The sequence below is a fragment of the Panulirus ornatus genome, chromosome 33, assembly GCF_036320965.1.
Source record: "Panulirus ornatus isolate Po-2019 chromosome 33, ASM3632096v1, whole genome shotgun sequence".
NCBI lineage: Eukaryota > Metazoa > Arthropoda > Malacostraca > Decapoda > Palinuridae > Panulirus > Panulirus ornatus.
In genome coordinates this window covers 21,973,063-21,992,151 of record NC_092256.1, presented here as the reverse complement: position 1 = coordinate 21,992,151, position 19,089 = coordinate 21,973,063, and the positions used below count along the sequence as shown (strand labels likewise).

The 19,089-nt window shown below is 42.2% G+C and overlaps 1 protein-coding gene across 2 annotated transcripts in view; it reads left to right on the top strand.

Moving 5' to 3' along the window:
- The window catches only part of LOC139759583 (transmembrane protein 151B-like), a 189,747-nt gene that overhangs the window by 97,589 nt on the left and 73,069 nt on the right, over positions 1-19,089 (top strand). The window contains exon 4 of one of the 2 annotated variants that reach the window (XM_071681869.1): positions 6,373-6,449. The exons of the other annotated variant lie outside the window; for it this stretch is intronic. The gene's annotated coding sequence lies outside the window, so the exon portion shown is untranslated. The remainder of the gene's footprint in view (positions 1-6,372; positions 6,450-19,089) is intronic. 2 annotated transcript variants of the gene reach the window in all.

Below are 19,089 nucleotides of genomic sequence, written 5' to 3'. Positions count from 1 at the left end.
CTTTTGTATGTATAACACGTGAAGCGTGTGTTACAAAAACGAGGGCTATTTAGTGGCGTGACCAAGTCGGAATGGCGTGGTAGTAATCATGGTGACGTTACTAAAATATTTATTTTTGTGTGTATATGTTAAATTTTAGTCTATTTTAGTCACCCAAACCGTCAAAACTAGAACTTCAAACGCTAGCAGCTATATTTGGCCTTAAGAATATCGGGTACATTTGATTAAAACAAATATGAAATGACATCAAGGTGAAAAATTAGTAAATTTCATATTCCTGTACCAGTATTCCTAGATAAAATTGAATGACTTAAGAATTTGATTTCCTAAAATCCATATAAACACTGTTAGATCATCTGGGTACGTTGGATTTCCCTCTTTAACCTGGCCTTTTAAGATCGGGTTCATCAAATAATCGCAATCGAGATTTGCCGTCGCGTCGTGACGGAAGGATCGCAATGTTGCCCACATAATTTCATTAACGCTTCTATAAGACCCCGGTGTTACACTATTGAAATATTCTCATTGCTTGCTTGCTTGAATATTTGCACTTCATCTACACACACACACACACACACAAACATTCTCGGCTGCATCCTGATAACCGTTTTGTGAGGAACCACGAAGTACCTTTCATGAGCTTGATCACAGCAAGTTTATCCCGCACACGTATTTGATATATTGGGATAGATCAGAGTGCATACAGACAATTAATTGATCGACATTTTCTGACGTCCACTAAGTTAGTGCATGCTCTCCCATACTAATATATGAATTCAGTTAAGGTAATTTCAAGTTGTATATCTTCATAATAGCACTCGTAAAAACCTACTCGGCCAACTTCCGATATGTATGTAATGTCTTAACAGCAGCCTGTCATCCTGCGTCTGACCAGTTGTGACACGGAAAATGGCTCGTTCCTCTATCTAATAATTGGTTCACTTATTTTTTTCTTTACACCTGAGTGTTCGCGTCTTTTTATTTGATCCATATTTAAGACAGGTTCTTGCATCCACACGTCAAAGATGTGATGCAAGCTAGAACATGCTGAATTTTCCCCCAATTTGCTGTATATATATATATATATATATATATATATATATATATATATATATATATATATATATTTTTTATTTTTTTTCAAACTTCGCCATTTCCCGCGTTAGCGAGGTAGCGTTAAGAACAGAGGACTGGGCCATTGAGGGAATATCCTGACCTGGCCCCCTTCTCTGTTCCTTCTTTTGGAAAATTAAAAAAAATTGAGAGGGGAGGATTTCCAGCCCCCCACTCCCTCCCCTTTTAGTCGCCTTCTACGACACGCAGGGAATACGTGGGAAGTATTCTTTCTCCCCTATCCCCAGGGATAGGATATATATATATATATATATATATATATATATATATATATATATATATATATTTTAATAAACTAGAAACTGCTTACACGCTCGTGGAACATTATCTTTGGAACAACTTGAATGCTAATGTAGGGTCTTAAATAAATTGACATTCATTACAATCCAGCCAAGTTTATATTTCTTTCTACCGTCCTCGCCAGCAGCCCCTGAACAGACTCTGGCAGTTCAGTTTTCTTATTGTGGTGATAATGGAAAAATGTATGGTACTGTTACTGCTTTTCTCGGCGGAAATCTTTTGTTGGATTATGTGTTTTATATATTTTTTCAGTAACCATATAGTCTATAGCAAAAATACATTTATTAAGATCTTTTCGTTTATTTTATGCCTATTGAAAGTATGAATCGGAACTTTATATATAATCAGGATTTTGCTTATTTTACTTAGAGTGATTGAAGATTTAGTAACGAGTATGTAGGCGAAATTCTGTTTAACTGATGAAAATTCAAATATATTTTAGGCAGGAATGGCTCTTCGATCTTCACAGTTGTGAGAATTTTAAAGACTCCTGCATCAAGATTCATAAATCGAACGTACAAGTATCTCTGACTAGGTTCAACCCCATTAATGCAGCTGTATCGGGATTATGTTCCTGCTATTTCTGTCTACTACACCAACACTGCACCTTACTTGTTTCTCTGAGCTAAGACGCCATTTTCATGGTTCATGTGGCCTTGAAAGCAAATGCAATGATTATAAATGATGACAGCTTATGGAACATTATTTATGACGAACCTATATTCTAGAAGTTCTTGCCACGAGATATCTTGTAAATATGAGATCGAGATCTTGTAAATATGAGATCGAGAGGTTTTGAATAGTTTCTTAACTACCACGCCATAAGTTCGTTTGAAAAGGGTAAACCCAGCAATGTTAGATAATGGTTACAATTATATATCTAGTGCTGTCGGCATATGTTTCTCGGGACAATAATGCAGAGATCATGTCGGTCGATATAAACGTACGAATCAACGTCAGAGAAACATTCTTATTAAAACAATAATGAGGTATCAAGCATATGCGTTTAAATAGTTAGTGGGTACCGTTAAGAATACCATATTTCCAGTGTAGGTAAAGGCCTGGCAGAGATGCTGCTCCGCCCTACCCCGGGGTGTTGACCAAGCAAATGTGTTGACCTTGACAACGTTGGTGTTTACTCTGGCAGCGGTGATGTCAGGGTTGTGTGCTGAGGCTGTCTAGGGCAGCTAAGTATATATGTGAACATTGGTAGCATGGAAAAAACGTTGGAGATATGCTGTATGGCGGGAGAGAGAGAGAAATCAGAGGCATCGAAAAGGAGAGTTTTGACCATCGTGTATTATTACAATGTTTAGATACTGGAAATATGATAATTGATACTCGAGACATTTAGTAAGTCTGATAAAGTCTTGAAAAATATCAATGTTTTTAGCTTTTATTGAGGGGTGGGAATATGAAAAAAATTTAACCGAAACATTTAGATTCAGCAGATCGCTCATGCTATTAAACTCATTATATAGGCACAGTATCATCCGCAACGCTCGAGGGATGGAGGAAAGGGGAAGCAGCAAGTAAGGCCTCTGCGAAGTAAAAGGAGACTTTAACAATCTTTGGAAGTTTCCTGAGAGCATGGAAGAGTTCTGATGAGTTATGCTACGCTCAGGGAATTGGTGGATACATGGATGCGGGCAGGGACTTGGTAGAAGATGCGACTTCGTAGAAATTTTCACGTTGATAAATAAAATCTTTTGTGGACAATGGTGAGTATGTATTGGGGAGATAATATAACCCCTTCAGCTCGAATGTACGGATCTTTTAACGTGTTGGTACAACCCACTGGGATGGTATGATCCTGGAGCAGGACGGTATAGTACTTTAAGGTTACAGGACTACCCTTGAGGAGGACGATACGACCCTTTAGTTGCGACAGTGTACGAACGGTTCTTTGCACATGATGCTGCTACTGAGGAGGGCGGTACAACCCATAACTGCTATGGTACGATCTTTGATGTTGGTCAAATAGCTTTCTTACCATGGATCCCGTGGTCCTGGAGAAGAGACTCGAGGCAGTGTCTCGTAACTGGAGGGCGAGGACATTGGGTCGACATCCGGAGGGGATTGGCTAGAATGGCAATTTTCCAAGACGAGGGATGGGCATTGAAAGAGACGTAAGTTGAGCAACTTTTTGAGAAAATTGTGATAAGATTTCCCGTTCATCGTATTGAATTATGAGATAATATTTGGCTCAGGAGATATTATGAGACGAGTGTGATTATAGAAAACGGTGTATATATTCTAAAGAATGTCGAGTGGAAAATATAGACGGTTATTTTCCGAAAGTGAGAAATGCCTTACGACGAGTTGGGCTGAGAGGTAGAAGTATAAAAATGAATTACTACTGGCAATGTAGAGCTGGAAAACGTAAAATGACGCACAGCTGGTTATTCCCAAGGAGAGAAACATTTCAGTGTTAAAAGTTTTCTATTCATGGGATTCTACTGGAGCGCTAAACTCCGGTGTATGATGCATTGGATTCTACTGGGGCGTGCACGGCGGCTGGACAGCTCTAGAACAGGTATTAGGTGATAGCATGCTTCAGACGAGTGAACCTGATGATAACATACAGAATGTTGACGGTTACGAAGGAAATAAGGATGAGTACGCCTTTGTAAATGCTCAGTGATACAGGTCTTGAAAACCTTGAGAAATTGTGTAAAACTTTTACGTAGAAATGTGTGCCTCACAGAGACCAACGAACTTGGTCATGTTACGTAGAGAAGTTACGAATTTATGTAGATGCGGCGTCAGTTTTGTCTGCGTCGACCAGGTATTTGTGTCGGCCAAATCTAACTCACAGAGTTGTGGAAGTGAGGTGTTCATCCTCTCTCCTCACTCAGCGATGATGACTATTACGTATATTTATAAGGGACATTACGGGCAACGAGTAAGATGAAAAATATCTTACAATATTTTCAACGCTGTTTACGTCCCCATGCAGCGACCATTAAGTATTCATAGTCTCTAGGAAGTTTATTTTCTTTTTAGACGAGCTTCTGTGTAACATCGGCGTCGTCGTAATTTTTCCCCCTTAATTATTCCTCAAAGAGTAAAGCCTGTTGCGCTCCTAGTGTGAGTGTGTGTGTGTCTTTTTACCCGCTGTCGTGCTTCGAGGGAAGGCAAGCTACTGGGGAGGGTTAGGTGATGGGGGAGTGGAAACAGGAAGCAGCTGAGTGATGGGGGAGTTAGAGCTGAGAGGGAACAGCTGGCTGATAGGAAGTGGGAGCTGATAAGGAACAGCTGGCTGATGGGGAAGTGGGAGCTGAGAGGGAACAGCTGGCTGATAGGAAAGTTTGAGCTGAGAGGGAAAAGTAAGATGATGGGGGAAGTTATGAAAGGATGGCAACAGGGTTTCCATGTGACGCACTGACTCTATACAATTATGAAATACGTACCAGCGTCGTAGGATGGCATTTAAATACATCTTACGTTTTGGCAACATTATCTGCGATGCCAGGATAAAAGCTTGAACATACTACATGCTGCAAACTACAGCAGTGTTGGTACAAAGGGCTATATTGATCTTTGGCAAGAATGGTGTTTGAACTGCTGCAGGCGTGGTACCGGGAATGGTAAGGTGATGGGTACTCATCTCCTGGGTGTATAAAGATGATGGTCTTGATCTGTAGATTGAGTGCTGGGTTCTGGGATGAAAAGTCCTGGGATGGCGCGTATGAGAATGTGATAGTGTGTAGCGTATGGAGATATGATCGAGGGTGTGGGGAGCGATTTATATAACTCAACGAAATAAATTATGAAAAAAACACAACATTGAGTGTTTTTGAGGTATGATTATGTTGGATTAAACCACTAATATAAGTAGATTCCTAATACTACGATGAATAGTATTGGTTGCTATGATGTCCCATGAAACAACGCAATTATCATTATTACTAGGAGCTAGCCAGGGAGAGGAGCTGGGCGCTGGCAAGAGAATCAGTGTGTACTGGGCTCAGCTGGGCCACGTCAGACCCTCGGGGTAAGAGTGAAGGGAACCTTAATCAGCTTGATAGCCTCGAGAAGGCTGCCGAAATTTCCAATCATGGACACCTGCTGTAGTGTCGCGGTTTCTGTGGTGCTGGTAGATACTGTGGTGGTTCCTTTGCCTATTGTATTGGAGTATGGTGCATTAACGTTAGCAACATTTTACTCATAGCATTAATGGTTATTTTCTGTTGTTTCCTTTAACTTTAAACAGTCGCAGTGCTGACTTTAGCGGTCTTAGAAGCGCTGCCCGTAGCAGTTATAGTAGTACTGTACGTAAAACATGGCCGTGCAACATATAGTAAGCATAGTAGTGTTGCCTATAGGGGTCAAAGTAGTCCTGCATATATAGCAGTCATAGTAGTGTTGCCTATGTGAGTCATAGTAGTTCTAGAAATTTACAGTAAACTGACGAATCGAAGATGAAATTAGTCTGATTAGAACATAAACCTCTAAACTATACACGAAATAAAGGAAAATGATTATTATATCTGGTAGGTTTGCACGCAGCCGCCGACCAGGGAGGTATGTTACTGCTTCTACCCGCTTAGGTTTCGCGAGGGTCAAGTGAGTGTTGGGTAGCGAACCAGCGCACATTAGCTGTCAAATATCATTCTTATGACCTAGATAGTTGTCTTTCCGCCTTGCAAACACGTAGGCTGCTGATATTCAGGCCACAAATTTAATCTCTACTCATTCATAACACTAGACGACACGCAGCTCAGACACTCTCATAATTTGGATTTACTTGCTTTCGGCAAAATCACGTCGTAAGCACATGCAAGTACTCTCTCTCTCTCTCTCTCTCTCTCTCTCTCTCTCTCTCTCTCTCTCTCTCTCTCTCTCTCTCTCTCCTTTCTTGTGCCTCTAAAAACCACATTAGATTCTCAGTCCATATGAATAACTAACTCCAATTTTTCTCCGTCTTATCCACAGGTAAGCCACTTCATCATCGTTACCAGATCCGCCAGGCATCCAACAGCATGATATAACAAGGCATCGTACGAAAGCAGGTTGGTCATACTGTCTATAAACTTCACAGTGGCTTTCACGGTTTCTTATGAAATACAAACACCAAATGATGTTCTGACGAGCTTCTCGGTGGCATTAAAATGCCTTTGAATTATATTAGTCAGCATATCAGATGTGGATTTATTAAAATGTATTTCATTTTTACGCTTACGTAATTGTGCCGATGACTCCACAAGAGAACTCTCTCTCTCTCTCATGAAGTGCGAAATTAGCTCTTCATTGCCGCTTATATGCAAAGTTCGAACGAGTGGTTGCCGTCCCATTGAGAGCAGTTAGCTGTTCACTGCTGCCTATATGCAAACTTTGCTCCGGGAAGTTCCGTCAATCAGCGACAAGTTGTTCAGTCGAGACGGCCCCAATTTCACAGTGTCCGCCGAGTTGAATCTTCGAAAGTGTACATTTTTTTCTTTCCTGGAATTCTTTAGTTTTACCATCGTTCCTGTCTCCCAAACTGTCTCATTCCCTTTAATACGACCGTAACTATCTCCCCTTCTGTAACTAACCAGTCAAAATTCTTGTACCGTGACTATACTGTCGTGATTCTCCTAAATTGATATTGGAATTATTTAATGCAGCCGAACTGCAAGCAGTAAACGAAGGGAAACGGAAGCCAGAATTTTGTAATACGAAGAACAGACATACGCAATCCATGAAACTATAGTGTTATCTATAGAGGCTGGAACTGTATTTCTGACAGTGTTTAACTTTTTCCTGTATGCAAATATATGATTGTGATACCCTTTGTCGTGACGTTCGACTTGACCCTTGGGGGTCAGGTCAGAGGCGTGGCTGTCATGCCTAAGGGTCGTATCGTAGTGGTCAAGGGATAACAAAATGAACATTGAGGAAAAGTTTCATCGTGAGTCTTGTATACTGTATGTTTTCCTCACGATAAGAATTGCTATAGATGACTGGGTAGGGTACGGCCTTGGTTCAGTGTTTCTGCTCGGACGATTTCATACATGGCTTTGTGGGTACGCGACAACCATTAGCGAAACTGTAAAGCGAGAGAAAAACATTATCATGGCAGAGAGAACAAAAAAAAAAAAAAACGTGGAATTTTATGATACACAGTATCATTTGTATGTTCACTTTAACAAACTTTAATTTCATCAAAGTTAACTAAAAGCTTTATATGTCAAAAAATATATGTATCATGTTTGTACCCCATGTATTACACGGTACATGGTATGTTATGTTCCTTGTAGAAGATTCGCATGACCTTAATTAATGGGACGTGAAAGTCGGCTGTGAATCATTTATTTTCAAGGTTATGACCTCGTCGTATCACCAGAGGTAAACCAACTAGATAATTAAGGTTTCTTAAAAGCCTGTGTGTCGTCATCTCTCTAGCCAGCAGGACTTTGTCATTATGATGTAAAACGACAGGTCGCTTCAGGAACATCTAAGTCGTGAAGGCGATGTTTGATGGTCAGAGACTAGAGCATACTCTCTCTCTCTCTCTCTCTCTCTCTCTCTCTCTCTCTCTCTCTCTCTCTCTCTCTCTCTCTCTCTCTCTCTCTCTCTCTCGCTCGCTCGCACCGGAACGGGGCAAGTCAGCGTTCGAAGCGTCTATTGATCCACTCAGGAGGAACCTTACCGGAACGAAGCTTCGCCATTTGAGCTCTTGACTTGTCTTCCTCAAAGCCCGGAGTACTGAAGTTGCCAGACCAATTACTGAAGCTTTTATCTTTGGGGTGGGATATCGGGACTTACGATGGAACTCATCTGAACTTTTCTAACTCCATGAACCCCCAAACTATCACAAAACGTTTGTACCCTAAACTATCACGAAGCGTTTGTACCCTGAATTATCACGATATATTTATGTCATAAACTGTTAATGACCCTTTGTACCCTGAACTATTAAGAAACGTTTGTACCCTGAACTATTAAGAAACGCTTGTACCCTGAAATGTTAAGAAACGTTTTTCCCCTGACACTTTAAGAAACGTATGTATCCTGAACTATTAAAAAACGTTTGTGTCGTGAACTATTAAGAAACGTTTGTACCCTGACACGTTAAGAAGCTTTTGTTTCCTGAACTATCAAGAAGCGTTTGTTCAATGATCCATCTCAAGGAATTGATCAGGGGGTTGGTCTGTTTACAACGCGTATTTAGCAACTTCATTTCAATACAGAAACTTATAATGTTTCATCATTTACCTTAATTGCAATATCCGTGCAATGGATCAAGTACCTACAGCTCTCTCTCTCTCTCTCTCTCTCTCTCTCTCTCTCTCTCTCTCTCTCTCTCTCTCTCTCTCTCTCTCTCTCTCTCTCTATATATATATATATATATATATATATATATTCATTTTTATCATCAGTTTTGCAGAACTTGGGTCGCGAACCACAACCCCGCTGACTAGCAAAGGTCGAGATGCTCATTATCCAGAGCCAGACCCGATTTATATAGAAAGAGTAAAAATGGTCACAAGATCAACAGTACAAGACGGGTTTGATAGCGACGAAAGGGTCTTCAGGCTCAGCCTGGTCTAAAGAACTGACGGTTTATACTCTTCACGTTTCAAGTGGCGGCTTCACCTTCAGTACGAGAATGACAGCAGCGATCCAAGACTTGGTTGTTATCTTCATATTGATGGTAACGGTAACATAATACTTGGCTTTCACCTTTAAGGTCATGATGATAACATCACAGGACTCGCCTGTGATCTACAGCGTGGTGAAAATGGCAACTAAAAGACCCGGGTGTCACCTTCAGTGTGATGATGATGACAATTTAGGTGTTGTCTGTCACCTTTAGTGTGATGATGAATACGACACAAGACTTCGATATCACTCTCAATGTGATGATAATCTTAACTTTCGTCTGATCCTCTTGTTATCAACTTATTTATTTATTTGATTTTATTTTGGTCCTCAGTTATGTATCTTTGTTATGTATCATGTTTGTTCATTTACTGTCATCATGCTGGTTCCTTATTTATTATCTTGTTCTCTGTTTCCTCATTTACCTTCGTCCTGTCTGTTCCCTCCTTTATCATTTGTTTTCTTCCCTCTCGTCCTATTATTATTATTATTATTATTATTATTATTTCCGTCTTCTGTTTTCGTCCTGTGTGTTCCTTTTTTCATCCTTTTAATTTCCTCTCATTGTCTTCTCTCTCTTAACTTTTCATCCCATTAGTTCCCCTCACTATCTTCCTCACACTTTTCCTTTTGTTATCTTTGTTATCCACTGCATCGAGTATTTACGTGTGTAGTATAATGAAACAATACATGACTGAAACTCTCTCTCTCTCTCAGATTCCCTCTGCTTCGTCAGAGGAAAAATAAAGCTTGGGGCTCGAGTATTTCCTGCACCTCTCGCTGACCTGGTTTCATGGTTTCGCCTCATTGAAGCCATGGGTGTAAAGGAGGGTTAAGGGCCCATTGTCAGCCTGTATTACCCTCGTCTCTTGTTGGCTTGGTTTCGTGGTTTTAACGCTTAGAAACCGAGGATATACAGGAGAGTTTGGAGTCCATTTTCGGACGGTATTTCTTGTCAAATGAAAATTGGAGAATCCTTGAGTTATAGAGGCAGTATGTGTGGTGGCGTGATGCACCAGACTCTTCTTGAGTTAGAGGACCAAGTGCTATTTAAGAGAAAAAATGACAGACGGTGTTTGTCATTCATTTCCTGCGTACAAAACAGTGTTTGCTCGGTACGTTTTGCTTGTAAGACAATATTTCTTGTGTTTTTGTTTGCCAGGTGCTGTTTATTATTTACGAGACAGATGGTGTTTGCCTGGTGTTGTATATTTTTGCAATAGAGGTGTTTACTGAATTTTGTCAAACAAGGCATGAACAATCGGGGTTGTTCTACAAAAAGTTACTTAGATGAAGAGAGCAGTTTTCGGTTCATTAAAAGAGAATGTATCTTTCATGATCATTAGATTGTGATTATGTGTATCTATCGTCCAAGCCTTCATATCCTGGAGTGTTATTGCGGCATTGTTAATGTTGCTACTATAGATTTTTTGCTGTTTAGATAATGACTAAAGATAGCTCGTCTGTATATCCCACCCAGTCAGCTATTTTCATTGATTTTCCCCCACTGCAGACATGTTCAGTTCAAATGATCATCCTAGATTAGATATCCCTCGTTCCTACACCCCAGTCAGATAACCTCAGCTGAAATATTCACGAAGATCAAATGAGTCTGAGTTCTGTGGACATGGCCTGTGCTCACCCGAGTCCTCTCGTCTGCCAGAGGTTAATGTTAGAATTTAACCCGTGGGACACTACAGTACGACCCTTGGGTATGATGCAATGGCCTTTGACATGACGCTTTTTTAGAGTAAGGTCAAAGAACAAGCCATCAAACTCGAGGGTCTTACTGTTGTGCTCAAGGTTCTCGCATTCCTGTTTAAGACTTTAATCTAGTTAAGCTTACCGCTAGGACAGTTCTGAATGCCCCGGCAGAATGCTGATGAGCAAACTGAAATATCTCCTCCTGTTTAAGTTACCTCGCGTTGTATACCTTATCAGTTGAACATGATATATGACGGTAAACATAACGTGAAACCCACTCTAGGCTGGGAAACTGAAATGCTCAGGGCGATTGACAATGACACGTCGAAGACTTGACAGTCTGATGATATTTGTAACTTGCACAGTTTAGAAAGACAACGTCTCATCACCTATGTACATTATTTATATATATATATATATATATATATATATATATATATATATATATATATATATATATATATATATATATATATATATATATACGGAAACGAATGAGACGTATGCAAGATATTCCCTTAATAACCATAGATGCTCCAAGAGATTTTTTTTTCTTTGAGGAAGGCTTCGTATAAAGGTATAAATTCGCGGCGGAATTACTTTTAAGCGTTTATGTGGGCATGCAGGAAGCAAGAGGGCTTGGTCAAGGCGCGTGTTGCCTTTGTTGAGAGTCTGGCTTTACCTTGGAAAGATCTTAAGCGCCACAGACACGAGCACACCAGCACCTGCGGCAGAATGCGTTATGAGGCTCTTGGGTAAGACAAAGCCGAGCAACACAAACAATCATTCTTCCCTCTAGTTCTTCGGAAACTAACCCCCTCCCCCCAAAAAAAAACCCACTCATCTTGTGCGCTGGCGTTGTTCATGGTTTTGCTTGCATTGTAGCCACTGCTGGTGTTAGTAAATTCGGTATCTTGTTACTGGAGTTGGTGTAATCGTTACTATACTGTTTCCGAGGTTACTGCTGCGTCCTGTCGTTACTTTTATTCTTCTACCGTTGCCGGTCCTGCTCCTATATTTTCTGCTATGTTACATGTGTTCTCGTTGCTCCTGCGTGTTGCTGTTCCTCCTGTGCCTGTTACTAAGGCTATAGCGTCTTTAAGGCCGTTTCACCTCCCAACAGCATCAGCATCACAGCTGCTGTATTTATTGTTATTTCCCACGAACAACCCATGGCTCAGTAACGCCCTTATCCACGATTCGTCGCTTCCCAACCATCAGGATGGAAGTTTGATGTTAGATACTATCAAATTCTATTTATAAATCGACTGCAAATAATTATAGAAGGCTCCCTGATTTAATTACGCCATAAAGATCATTACATGTGACTGAGTAACACTCCCCTGTGCTAAACAGGCCTTATCCCCCAACATTAAAGGCTATACCGGCAATTTACAGGATAATTTGCATTTATTAAAGCCGTAAAGAAGCTAACTCTTCTTGAGGTTATATTTAGCAGCATTATACAACCACGTGAACAGTAAATAATAGAATAATCCTTTCCTAAATCTATAGACGGATAACGTACGTTTGAATTCTTAAGTACGATAGCACAAGCTTTGAGTACGACGGTACGATGCTTGAACACGACGGTGTGATCCTGGAACGCGAAGGTACGACCCTTGAGCACGACGATACGATTCTTGAGTACGACGTCATGACCCATAGGTGCGATAGTGTGGCCTTTGACCTCATCAGTTCAAAGGTCAGGCCAATGTACACACGCTCAGTGGCTGCATGGTCATTAACAGGCTGTCTTGCTTTCATATTCAAGTATCGCTTGCGTGCTAATGGTTACCCTTATCGTCATTCCCAAGGGCCGTACCATCGTGCTTAAAGATCGAACTGTCGTACACTCATTATCAAGGGAATCTTGCTCAATGGTCATGCCGTTATGTTTAATAGGTTAAAGCCTATCGAACAGAACCCCCCCTCTCGCTGGCTTCGTGACGTGGCGACCTACATTTCTCGCCTGTATCCCCCGGCAGGAGAGCCTGCGCGCCCCCATGCATGCTCCTGCCCTAGCATCTGGACACAAGACACATTGAATAATGATCCTCACCATTAATACCGGGATACTGCCTTAATACCAGGCTAGAAGACAGGGAGAACTCACTGCAACAGGCCGGAGATCTAGAAAAACTCGCTGTTGTGGACTAGGGAACTGGGAGAACTCACTAAACAGGCTAGAGAACTAGGAGAACTCGCAGTAACATGTTAGAGAACAGAGAGAACTCGGCTGAAGAGCTGGTTCCATCATCCAATACCGGGACACACTGCCGCCATTAAGCTAGGGATGCGACCACTATCCTGGGCGCTACCAGGTTATTGCCATCAAATTCCATCTAAGTTAAATGGTTTACGAGCCTCAAACGCCAGTAAACTCGCATTACCAAAGTTATGAATTATTAGTGAGATTAATGAACCTCGTGTGATTATTTGTGTGTTAGAGAGAGAGAGAGAGAGAGAGAGAGAGAGAGAGAGAGAGAGAGAGAGAGAGAGAGTTTTACACTCTTGTTGCCCGATCATCTCATAACCTTGCACATATGTACCATATTTTACTCACGTGTACAATACATACATACCAACCGAAGCAACTTCGAGGGGAGGATGAATAGCTGGGTTGGCTGTGGGCCGACTGTTGACCAACCCTACCACTACTGTTGCACTAACAGTGACTTCACCAGCAGCAGCACAGTAAGCCTAGGATGGAGCTAGACAGTATATGGCCTTGCCAGCCGCTCCCACCAATCCCCTCAGAACTTCGTTTTTAATGGAATTTTCTTTGGCGTTGGCCATTCTGGTAGAAATATTCCTCGGTGACGTTGTTATGGCTGCCATCACTGTTGTTTACATCTATTGTTGCCTGTAAGAGGTGGGATTTTGGTGCACGTTTAGTGGCTCTTTATACCTGTATATTTACTGTTATTGTTTCCCAGTGTGAGGTGTATACGCTCAGAGGTCGGTGGGCTTCGGAAATGGGATTGGTTTGAAGTTTACTGGTTCTGTGTAGCTTTGAAGCGACTGTGAGTGTCACGGGGTACTGGCCACACTTCACGGTTCTCAGGCCTTCAAGAGAGAGAGAGAGAGAGAGAGAGAGAGAGAGAGAGAGAGAGAGAGAGAGAGAGAGAGAGAGAGTACAGGGTAAACGTTTGCTGAGTGAATACAGTTTACATTTAATCCCTTGAGCACGATAGTACGACATCTTGAAACGACGTTACGACCCCTGGGTAAGTATGATGGTCTGGCCTTTGACGTGTGTGTATCACGCTCAACAGTCGGGTCATCCTGCTCTTGTTGGTCAAGAGAATGGCTTCTGTGTCCCCCTGTGTATATACCTGAAACCTTCAAGACCCAGAAATGCTATAACGGTCCAGAGTTTCTTATCTTTTCTTTTTCTATATTTGAAAGTAAAGACTTCAAAGGTTTTTTTTTCCTCCAAGTGTCTCCCAAGATTTTCTTACAAGGGACGGACGGACAACTTGCGTCTGGGCTCTCCATTGTTGACCATCGTCCCTCACGGCTCTTGGGTCCTGGACGACTTCCTCACTGTGTGACATTTCCACCAGGTCTTTCCTGCCGAGGTCCCCGAGCTGACTACACATCCCAAGCATTCTCTCAGCGTTCTGTCATGCTTGGTTCTTTCTCTCACGCCTTCCCTTCATCTCATCGCTCTACTCCGGTGTAGTGGGAAGAAAGGGAGAGCATGGAAGAGTGAAGCGGAGGCTTCTGGTCGGTCCTCAGTTCTCAACTTTCCTTCATAGATCATAAATCACACGGCCTCACAAAGGCGGAGTCGGTCGCTCGTCTGTTGTTCTATTTATTTTTTCTTTCATCTTTACACCCTCTCCCCCTTCCCCCATTTCCCCCTCGTCTCTTCCTAATTCATCTTCTCTATTTGTTGCTCCTTGTCCCCACGTCTCCTCTAGACCAGGCGCTCTGTGTTCCTGTCTGTCTTTGTCTTCCTTCCTGAGAGATGGAACTCACACCCGGCCATTATGCAAAGTAAATGGTAAATGATCGTGCAACTTGGGCATGTAGGCTGAGGTAAATTGTCTGAGAGAGAGAGAGAGAGAGAGAGAGAGAGAGAGAGAGAGAGAGAGAGAGAGAGAGAGAGAGAGAGAGAAGGTGGGGACATTGACTAACATACAGAGAGGAAGGAAATGTTGACGTATACAAACAAATAAAAAGAGCAGGAGAAAGGGAGCAACGAGCGTCTCGAACAGACAGGCCAATCGATAAGAATTCCGACAGGGAGAGAAAAACAAATAAGCCGATAAATCCTTTTTAATCGTCGTTTAAGACAAATATCTTCTCTTCAGGGTTCCTGCCTCGCCAGGTCTGACGTCCTTAAAGGCGAAGTTTAGCAGCCGATGCACTCCTCGTCCCCCCCCCCCCCCCTCCTCTCTCTCTCTCTCTCTCTCTCTCTCTCTCTCTCTCTCTCTCTCTCTCTCTCTCTCTCTCCCCACAGAATGCCAACACTTTTGGTTGATCTCCCAACCCTCCAGAACAAGTCCCCAACACTTATACTCTGAAGTTCTGACTCTTTAATGCACTTCGATGACCCCTCCCGCTGGGGGGTTAAGGGACCAACGTGGTTCTAACTATCTAGTGGTGGAGGCCGTCGGGGAAATCACCGCCTGATATTAGTCTCCAAGGCATGAATATTGCCTTCGTTAACCTGCTTAACGGAGGCGAGGGTGGAGGAACAGCAGACCTTAAGGCCAAATGTTGACTCCGTTAGCCTGCTTAATGGAGCAAAGATAGAGGAACATCAGGTCTCAGGGGGCCAAATAAAGGCCACTGGGTCCTAAGAGTTAAAACCATGGGTCGTGATCTTTGCAGCGGCGAGATTATAATGAACGAGGAAGGAAGAAGACAGAGAAAGATAGGAAGTGAGGGTGGAAAAGGAGAGAGAGAGAGAGAGAGAGAGAGAGAGAGAGAGAGAGAGAGAGAGAGAGAGAGAGAGAGAGAGAGAGAGAGAGAACGAAATTAATGAATAGGCATATCAGTTGAAAGAGCGGAATAACTCTGTCCAGTGACGTTATTTGAACAAAAAGAATGAAAATATGGCGTCGGTCAGCGACATTACTGTCAAGGAGCCGGAGTTTATGGCCATGTGTGACCTCGATTGACTCTGCTAATGACCCAACTAGGAAACGAGGCGAGTCTGCCTCGCAATAATTTTTTTTATTCCAGTTACTGAGATTAATTTCTAAAAGACATGCATTAGTCTTTTCAGTTACTTTCAGCCGGTATCATTTGCATGCAAAGTAATCATGGACGTGATCATCCTAAGCACAAGAAATTATAATGATAACATGTCATTATCTCCTCGAGGTTCTTCAAAAAGTTGAGGATGTGATGATAAATGGAACATGTAGATAAAGGAATTTACCCACCGGTCTTAGATCAATTACAGGTAATTATTTCCATGTACTTCAATACGTCTTTTTTCTTTCTTGGGTGAAACTGATTTCAGTGAACAATATAAGAATAGACGTCTTCTCTCCCAGTGACCTAAGCTCGTGAGTCTTCATGTGCCAAGATGTGATGAAGGTTGAGGAGCAACGAGTTACCTACATCTATCTATATGGTTCTCTATCTATCTATCTATCTATCTATCTATCTATCTATTTTTCAACCATTTCTATTTCAGCGCTGTAGATCAAGGGCTTAAGGATGGAATTTTCATGGGAATTAACTTATCATTACGTTTTTTTACACTAACTTTCCTCAGTAAACTGTTAATGACAGATGTTTTCATCAAGCATAAATATCATCCCATCCGATGATTACGGCCTAAGTGGGTTATCCTGCACAATATAACCCAATGTAATTAGAGGGATAAATTACACGGCTGTAATTACTTCGTGATGGACGAAGCTTGTTTTATAATTCGGTCGTTAGTAACGTCAGCCTAAGTCACGACAGAGGCTGGCTGACCTCACATCGGTCACCTTAGCTCACCAAGGTCACGACAGAGGTCGGCTTGACCTCACATCGGTCACCTTAGCTCACCAAGGTCACGACAGAGGTCTGCTTGACCTCACATCGGTCACCTTAGCTCACCAAGGTCACGACAGAGGTCTGCTTGACCTCACATCGGTCACCTTAGCTCACCAAGGTCACGACAGAGGTCGGCTTGACCTCACATCGGTCACCTTAGCTCACCAAGGTCACGACAGAGGTCTGCTTGACCTCACATCGGTCACCTTAGCTCACCAAGGTCACGACAGAGGTCGGCTTGACCTCACATCGGTCACCTTAGCTCACCAAGGTCACGACAGAGGCCGCCTGACCTCACAGCGGCACACTGAGGAGGGTGGTATTGATGCGTCGTGTTTGTGTTTACAACCAAGTATTGAGGCTGTGAACCGTCAAGTACATTGTAGCTATCACTTCTCATTAGCTACCTCAGGGAGAATACTTACAAGCGAGTACGTGTCGTCAAGTGTTATGAGCTGTGGGCTGAAAGCTAGCAGTCCACGAGTCTTTGAGGCAGAAAGAAAAGACAGCATTCTGTGCTGTTGTAAGATTGAACCTTAACAGCCACTTAGGTACTGGCTCACTGCGCAGCCGTCACTATAACCATTCCGATAACCAGATGGTTCATACCACGCACAAGCACATACAAACATGCATAGGCAAACGTATATACATAGAGGCACAGACATAAGCGGTGAAGACTCATATACGAGTAAATGGGAGAGACATACAGACAAAAAGAACAGACACAGACACATATACCTACCTACTCAGACACACGGACACGATTCACACGTCTTGGGCTTCTGTGTCAGACCACATATCCCTCTGCCTTTTTCAACCTTGATTAATCTGGGACCCAAGGAATGGGACTGATCGGGATAATCCCTTCTAATGGTATTTTTGTGTAAAGGACGGTAATTTAGGATTAACCACGATTCTGCCCAGGTTCCTCCGTGTCCCAAAGACTTTCCTGATGCCTTCACGCATGTATATAGGAGGCCATGATAACCTTTCCCGAAGAAATGAGGATTTTGAGGGTTTTTACTTGAAGAAAATGAAGACATTTAGGTTTATGGAGGATCTGAGAACCTGGTGTATCGTCTCGGAGATATTGAAAAGTTCTTATCATATATGTGAGAAACGATACCGTTGAATTATCTTTGGACTTCTTATCTGACTTGTATGAGGGAAAGAAAAAAATCTTCGTGACAGTTTTTAGAGTTCATAAGTAATGATGTGGGTCTCTTATTCATTCTTGTAAATGTTGGAGACCATAGTTCTTAATGTGGATATAAAGATCCCCGTATAGTGAAAGGAAGTTTGAATAGATGTTATACACCGGAGCAGAGAGAGAGAGAGAGAGAGAGAGAGAGAGAGAGAGAGAGAGAGAGAGAGAGAGAGAGAGAGAGAGAGATTTCCTGCCCTTGAGTACCTGCAACTAGATCTCGCCAAGAGAGGGAGGGAGGGAGGGTTACAGGGCATTATGAGATACATGATAGGAATTCAGAATTGCTGATTCAGGAACACTACGAGGCCGGGCCTTCACAAGACAGACAGTGCCAGTGGTCGCTGCCAAAGACTCAGGATCGTACGACCTAAATATATAAAGTTATGAAGGTTGGTAGACGTCAGGAAGGGAACTGTGATGTATCCTATGTAATGAACTTCAGCTATTTCAAGGCTACAAACACTACCATTCCTGCTCATATTCCTGTTGTCTTCACTCTGTATATTACTCTATCCACCGGTACTTGATAATTTGAAGGACGATTTGCTATTCAATATTTTTTAAGTGTTAAACTCGGTTATAGTTGACGTTTGATAATTGGAAGAGTCACCTCGTGTCTAATAATTGTTAAGCTTTGTACATAGATGATGACTTTCCACGGACAGATATTACCTTATAAGCAGGCTGGTACGAAACCTCTGCCATTTCCTCGTGGAATCAGGGTTGGAATGATTCTCTCTGTCGCCTCATGTTCACATTCCTTATATGTCCAAATTCTTTTCCAGGGCGGAAGGAAATTTCGTCAAAAAGATATATCGTGTGGGTAATTTATCTCCGGGGATGGAGGATTTTTCCTCTGTTGCGTCCGGAAGAAACAAGCCACCAAGGATATTTTTGTGGGGTAAAAGTAAAGTCGAAATTATTTCTCCTATGTATAGGTGTGGCACCATGTGTATGAGTTGTTGTTTGGGGCTTCTGCTCTCTCTCTCTCTCTCTCTCTCTCTCTCTCTCTCTCTCTCTCTCTCTCTCTCTGCATATATACATATATCTTTTATCATCATCTCTTTCTCTTTTTCCTTTTAACTCATCTCTCTCTCTTATCAGCTAGATCATCCCTGTTTCGCTCTTTCTCTTCTCATATCAAC